The sequence below is a fragment of the Daucus carota genome, chromosome 4 (genome assembly GCF_001625215.2).
Source record: "Daucus carota subsp. sativus chromosome 4, DH1 v3.0, whole genome shotgun sequence".
Lineage (NCBI taxonomy): Eukaryota > Viridiplantae > Streptophyta > Magnoliopsida > Apiales > Apiaceae > Daucus > Daucus carota.
In genome coordinates, this window is record NC_030384.2 from 755,339 (window position 1) to 763,071 (window position 7,733).

The 7,733-nt window shown below is 39.8% G+C and overlaps 1 non-coding gene across 1 annotated transcript; it reads right to left on the reverse strand.

Annotated features, from left to right (window-relative positions):
• Positions 1-3,465: 3,465 nt before the first annotated feature.
• Positions 3,466-3,572, reverse strand: LOC135152533 (small nucleolar RNA R71). The gene has a single exon (XR_010291708.1). It is a non-coding gene; the product is annotated as a small nucleolar RNA R71 (small nucleolar RNA).
• Positions 3,573-7,733: the final 4,161 nt, after the last annotated feature.

Consider the following 7,733-nt stretch of genomic DNA (forward strand, 5'->3'; position numbering starts at 1 on the left):
TAATTGTTCTTGCATGGCAAGAACCCAATCAGCATCTTTGAGAGCATCTTCTATTACTTTAGGTTCATCCTGTGAAAGGAATGCACTGTACAAACACTCATCTTGAGTGCTCTTCTTGTTTGTACAGATGCATTTGCATCTCCAATAATTAACTCAAAAGGATGATCCCTTGTTCATTTTGTTTGAGGTGGAAGTGATTATCTTGATGATGTAGCTTCACTCTTATAGTTCAGATTTCCATGTTGGAAAGCTCCCCCTAAATTTGACATCTCATTATTTCTAGATTGATTGAAATTTTGAGACATTCTTTCAACTGATGATCCTTGAGGTGTTTCAACTAAAGCCTCCAATGTAGTTTCCACTGATGCTTCAGTTGAGTTTCCAATACCAGTTGTTTCTTGCATCAAGGTCACATCAGTTGGAATATTAATTCCAGCATTCTGAACAGTGTCATCACAATCATCATCACTTTCAGATAGATCACCTTCACCCTCATTCTCAAATCTGAGATTATCATGAAATCCTTCATCTGTCAATCCTTGAATCTTTTATCATCAAAAACTACATGAATTGATTCCATAACAATGTTGGTTCTCAGATTGTATACTCTAAATGATTTTCCATTAGAATATCCAACAAAAATAGCTTCATCTGCTTTGGCCTCAAATTTTCCAAGATTTTCACCTTGATTTCTTGGAACATAACACTTGCATCCAAATACATGAAGAAAGCTAATTGTTGGCTTCTTTCCCTTGAAGAGTTGAAAAGGAGTTAGATAGTGAGGTTTGGTAATTAGAGAAATGTTTTGAGTGAAACAAGCAGTGTTCACAGCTTCAGCCCAAAAATAGGTTGGAAGATGAGCTTCATTAATCATGGTTCTTGCAGCCTCAATGAGAGTTCTATTTTTCCTTTCTACCACACCATTTTCTTGTGGAGTTCTTGGTGCAGAAAACTCATGAATAATTTCCTTATCTTCACAAAATTCTTTCATCACAGAATTCTTGAATTCTGTACCATTATCACTTCTTATTCTTTCAACTTTGACATCTGGATTGTTGTCTAATGCCTTGATATGATTGATAATGATTTTCCCAGCTTCGTCCTTAGAATGTAGGAAGAAAGTCCAAGTAAATTTTGAAAAATCATCAACAATCTCTACACAATATTTCTTCTTTAAAATGAACATTATGTTGACTGGTCCAAACAAATCCATATGCAAGAGCTGAAGAGGTTTCACAATTGATGAAAGAGATTTGCTTTTGAAAGAGCTTCTCTTTTGCTTTTCTTGCTGACAAGCTCCACACAAACCATTGATAAGTGGTATTTATACACACTTATAGGCCTTCATTTCCACTTAAATTGGTTGGTTGTACTTAAGTGTTTAGTGTCTTTTGATGTGTTTTTAGTGTTTTTCTGTGCAGGTCACGAGTTGAGGTGATGAAGTGATTTTCTATCATTTTAGGTTGTTTTTGGTGCATTATTTGCAAGAATAGAGAATTGTGGATTCATCAAGACTTGGGATTTTGTGGGTACATCTTCTACAAACCCTCACGAGAACACACTCGTCCACTAGAGCTATCTAGGGGTTTAAAGGGCTTGTTGCATATGCTAAATGCAACCGTGATCACCTACGGAAGTGGTACTAGAGCGAGGAAGGACATGCACGCGAGAACGAGCTGAAAACGAAGAACCAGGGCTGCCAGTGGCAGACAGTAGCGCGCCCGCGCTAAAGGTTAGCGCGCCCGCGCTAGCTACTGTTGCCACTAGCGCGCCTGCGCTAGTTTAGCGCGGCCGCGCCCAGCAGAAGTGTTCCGGGCCGATTTTTACAGCTTTTCTGACGGATTTTAGCAGCGGTCGAGGCCCGGTTGACTTGGTCAATTTATTTTAATTTCTCATGTGTAAAACCCTAGCCTCCAAGTAGTTTTAGATCAAAAACAATATCATAGTTAGTTTAATTATTCAAGCACATTATCAGTTTTGTAGTAGATCGTTCTTCGCGAGGAAGTGACAGTTTCGAGCGAGATCGTGAACATCAAATCTGTAACGTTGTGTTCTTTATTATTAATTCAAGTACTTTTATTCCGTTTAATTCTCGTCTTTTATTTATCATGTTTTCATTAGAACCCATGATGTCGATTAGTTCGATTATGAACTAACCGCCTTCATGGGATTCTAATGGATTTATCGATGTAGTTTAGTAACGAGATTGTTTGATTGATTTTGTGACGTACGTTGATTTCTTTGCATGAGCCGTGCTTATTCTTCTTAGAAGCGTAGCTAACTTCTGAGTTGTTTGTTAATTCTTTCTGAAGCGAGAGTGGATGATTGAATTTAGAACTATGCCATGTAAACATAGGATTATGTGAATGAAACATAATTTGTGATAGACTTGAACTATTTTTATCACCCTGTGTAATCACGATAGACGACCTGTTATTAAACCTCTCTGCTTACACTACCGCTATAGAGATATAGGGTCTGAGCTTTGTTGGTGTCCATGAGATTTCTGTCGTAATTGTGGATTTTGATTGGTATGATATGTGTGCAACGAGAGTTGGCATGTATTACTTTCGTGTTGTCTGATTAGGATCAACAGTCGCATGTTAATCAGTAATTTCAATTCTAGATGAATTCGATAATGAAGTTAGAATCCCATGTGTTTTCCTATTCTGATTTTGATTAGTAAATTTAGTTATTAGTATAAAAGAACACATCCTTGTTAATTGTCTTGGCAGTGAATATTACTCATACATTGTTGCATAGGTGCGTATTCTTAATTCACCAGTCTCTGTGGGAACGAACAAATATATTACTTATGATCACGTGCGCTTGCGTGTAGATTTTTGCGAACAAGTTTTTGGCGCCGCTGCCGGGGGCTCGGTGTTAATTAATTAGTTTATGTACTTGTCATCAGTGTGCATTAAAATTCACTGACTAGGATTCTATTCTCTTCTCACTTTTCTTCTTTTCTTTATTTCAGGTACTTGGGTCGCGTTTATGCTAACACGTTCTCAAGCTCGTAAAAAAGCAATTGATTCATCTTCATCTTCTTCTTCTGATTCTGAAACAATGACAGAACCTGAAGCACAACCAGACAGTAAGGCATTGAAGGATTTCTCTATGCCAAAGATCGATGATATCCAGTCAAGCATTGTCAGGCCTGCAATCGCAGCCAAAGCCTTTGAAATCAAACCAGGAACTATTCAAATGGTCCAGAACTCGGTACAGTATGGGGGTTCTCCTACTGAAGACCCTAATATGCATATACGTAATTTTATAGAGATCTGTGACACTTTCAAATTTAATGACGTCTCTGATGATGCTGTGAAGCTAAGGCTTTTCCCATTTTCACTGAGAGATAAGGCGAAGGGATGGTTACATTCTTTACCTTCTAGTTCTATTACTACATGGGAAGATCTAGCTCAGAAATTTCTCACTAAATTCTTCCCCATGGCAAAGACTGCTGCACTACGAAATGCTCTATCTCAATTCTCTCAACAATCAGGAGAAACATTCTGTGAAGCATGGGAGCGATATAAGGAGATGCTAAGAAAGTGTCCCCACCATGGCATGCCGGATTGGATGCAAATAAACAGTTTCTATAATGGTCTTGGACCTCAATCCAGACCTATGCTTGATGCTGCTTCTGGAGGTGCGCTATGGGCTAAAAGTTATGAAGAAGCTTATGATCTTATTGAAATAATGGCGGCTAACGAATATCAGAACCCTACTCAAAGACTTACTCAAGGGAAGGTAGCCGGAATTCTTGATCTTGACACGTCTACAGCTATTGCTGCTCAACTTAGGGCTCTCACGATGAAAGTCGATTCTCTGGCTCACCAAGGAATTCAACAGCCAATCTCAATTTGCGAATTATGTGCTGGTACTCACTCTACTGATCAGTGTGCCATTTCTAGTGAATCAGCACAATTTGTGAGCAACTTTCAGAGAGGTCAACAGCCTGCTCCAGCTACTTACCATCCTAACAACCGAAATCATCCGAATTTCAGCTGGAGTAATAATCAGGGTTATAATCAGCCTCAACAAGGATTTCAACAGGGACCTAAACAGTATAGTCAGGCTGGAACTTCACAACAGTATGCACCTAAACAGCCTTATCACCCACCGGGATTTCAGAATCATGGGCAATCAGCTAACGAAAGGTCTGACATGGAAGAACTAAGACTCATGTACAAGAGTCAGGCAGTAACGTTGAAAGCCTTGGAGACACAAGTCGGTCAGTTAGCTAATGCTTTATTAAGCAGACCGCAGGGGAATCTCCCTAGTGATACAGAGGTACCAGGTAAGAGGGACCCTAAAGAGCAAGTCCAATCCATTACGCTAAGATCTGGAAAAACTACAACAGGGCCAACCTCAACATTAGTGCAGAATCAGGATGATGAACAGCAAGAAATTCCAGCAGAACTTCCTTCGAATACAATTGGCATAACACCTACTGTTGAAATGGATAGGGCTATCCCTACAGCTGCTCCGGTGTCAAAGCCATCATATCCACCACCTCCGTTTCCTAGGAGGTTAAAGAAACAGCAGCTGGATAAGCAATTTGGTAAATTTCTTGAATTTTTCAAAAAGCTTCACATCAACATTCCGTTCGTAGAAGCACTCGAGCAAATGCCTAGCTATGCTAAATTCATGAAGGGTATTCTTTCAAAAAAGCTAAAGCTCGAGGAGTTAGAGACAGTAGCTTTAACGGAGGAATGTAGTGCTGTGCTTCAACAAAAATTACCACCGAAGCTTAAAGACCCGGGAAGCTTTACTATCCCTTGCACTATTGGGAAGTTCTCTTTCGATAAGTGTCTGTGCGACTTGGGAGCTAGCATCAATCTGATGCCTCTATCTATCTTCACACAACTTGGCCTGCCAGAGCTCAAGCCGACAAACATGTCTTTACAACTAGCTGATCGTTCGATCACATATCTGAGGGGTATAATTGAAGATGTGCTAGTCAAGGTTGATAAATTAATATTTCCAGCCGACTTCGTGATTCTTGATTTTGAAGAAGATAAGAGAATTCCTATCATCTTGGGTAGACCCTTTTTAGCCACCAGGCAAACTTTGATCGATGTACAAAAAGGGGAACTTACAATGAGAATACAAGACCAGACGGTCACGTTCAACGTATTCAATGCAATGAAATTACCAACTGATGAGGAATCTTGTTTCAGTATGGATGTACTTGATTCTACGGCAGAAACCAATAGCCAGCGGATTTTACAGGATGATGTATTGGAAGCAATCCTTACCAATGATGAGGAATTGGATAGTGAAGAAGAATTGGAAGAAATCCATCATCTTAACTCATCACCTTGGCGAAGGAATTTTGAACCACCTGTCGAATCTCTTGGCTTGGAGGAACAAAAGGAAGATCATAAACCATTACAACCATCAGTGATCGAAGCACCTAAACTTGAACTTAAACCGCTACCGGATCACTTGAGGTATGCTTTTCTTGGTGAAAGTTCTACTCTTCCTGTTATTATTGCAGCTAACCTGTCAGGTGAAGAAGAGGAAAAACTTTTGAGGGTGCTAAGGGAATTCAAAACAGCCATTGGGTGGACTATAGCTGATATCAAGGGAATCAGTCCATCCTTTTGTCAACACAAAATCCTCATTGAAGAAGGAAGCAAACCTTCAGTGGAACAACAGAGAAGGTTAAATCCTATCATGAAGGAGGTTGTAAAAAAAGAGATTCTTAAATGGCTCGATGCAGGTATCATATATCCAATTTCAGATAGCTCATGGGTGAGTCCAGTACAATGTGTGCCTAAGAAAGGAGGCATGACAGTAGTAGCCAATGAAAAAGGGGAACTCATCTCAACTAGAACTGTCACTGGTTGGAGAATTTGCATGGACTACAGAAAGCTGAATAAAGCTACAAGGAAGGATCACTTCCCTCTGCCTTTTATTGATCAGATGCTTGACAGGTTGGCTGGTCATGAATTCTATTGCCTGTTGGATGGGTATTCTGGCTATAATCAGATTGCTATTTCTCCGGAGGATCAAGAAAAGACAACCTTTACATGTCCTTATGGTACATTTGCATTCCGAAGAGTACCTTTTGGCTTATGCGGTGCACCAGCCACTTTTCAAAGGTGCATGATGGCAATATTCTCAGAGATGATCGGCATCAATGTGGAGGTATTCATGGAAGATTTTTCTGTATTCGGAACATCTTATGACGAATGCCTCACGAATCTGAGAATGGTTCTTAAGCGATGTGTGGAAACTAATCTGATTCTCAATTGGGAAAAATGCCATTTCATGGTGCAAGAAGGAATCATATTGGGACATAAAGTATCTGCCAAGGGACTGGAAGTTGATAAAGCGAAGGTGGAAACAATTAAAAATCTCCCTCCACCACTCTCAGTTAAAGGCATCCGAAGCTTCCTTGGTCATGCAGGTTTCTATCGGAGGTTCATCAAGGACTTCTCAAAAATTTCCAAACCTCTTTGCAATCTGTTAGAGAAAGACATTCCATTCAAATTTGATGAGGAGTGCTTGGAAGCATTTGAAATTTTGAAAAAGAAGTTGACATCAGCACCTATCATCACTGCACCTGATTGGAGTAAACCATTCGAATTAATGTGTGATGCCAGTGATTATGCTGTAGGAGCTGTACTAGGCCAGCGTACAAGTAATGTGTTTCATGTTATCTATTATGCCAGCAAAACATTAAATGATGCACAATTGAACTACACTACTACTGAAAAAGAACTTCTAGCTATTGTCTTTAGCTTTGAGAAGTTCAGGTCTTATCTTCTTGGAACAAAGGTAGTGGTATACACTGATCATGCAGCCATTCGGTATCTCATTTCAAAGAAGGATTCCAAACCAAGGCTAATTCGTTGGGTTCTATTACTCCAAGAGTTTGATGTAGAGATAAAAGATCGGAAGGGCACAGAAAATCAGGTAGCAGATCATTTATCCCGACTAGAAGATCATAGCAAACAAACTACCGACAACACTCTCATTAATGAATTCTTCCCAGATGAACAGTTGTTTGGAGTTGAGGCAGAAGAGCCATGGTTTGCTGACATTGTAAATTATCTGGTAAGTAAGGTCGTTCCTCCAGAATTCTCTTATGCTCAACGCAAGAAATTCCTTCACGATGTGAAATGGTATATTTGGGATGAACCCTTTCTGTTTAAACAAGGAGTCGATCAGATTCTCAGACGGTGTATTCCTAATAATGAAGTTGAGGGAGTTTTGCGCGAGTGTCATTCCACTGGTTATGGGGGCCATTATAGCGGAGAGAAGACAGCAAAGAGGGTACTTCAAGCAGGTTTTTACTGGCCAACTCTGTTTAAGGATGCTCATCAGTTTGTTTTGGGGTGCGATCGATGTCAACGTACAGGTAATATTTCTAGGAGGAATGAAATGCCTCTTAAAATGCTTTTGGAAGTCGAAATATTTGATGTTTGGGGTATTGACTTTATGGGACCGTTCGTTTCGTCTTGCAACAACCAGTATATTCTATTAGCAGTTGATTATGTATCTAAATGGGTGGAGGTGAAAGCCTTACCTACAAATGATGCCAAGGTGGTCTTGCAATTTCTTCAAAAACAAATCTTTACCCGTTTCGGAGTCCCTAGAGTCATTATCAGTGATGAAGGCTCTCATTTCTGCAATCGGAAATTCACAACCTTGATGACGAGGTATAATATCAATCACCGGGTTGCTACTGCTTATCATCCTCAAACAAATGGTCAAGC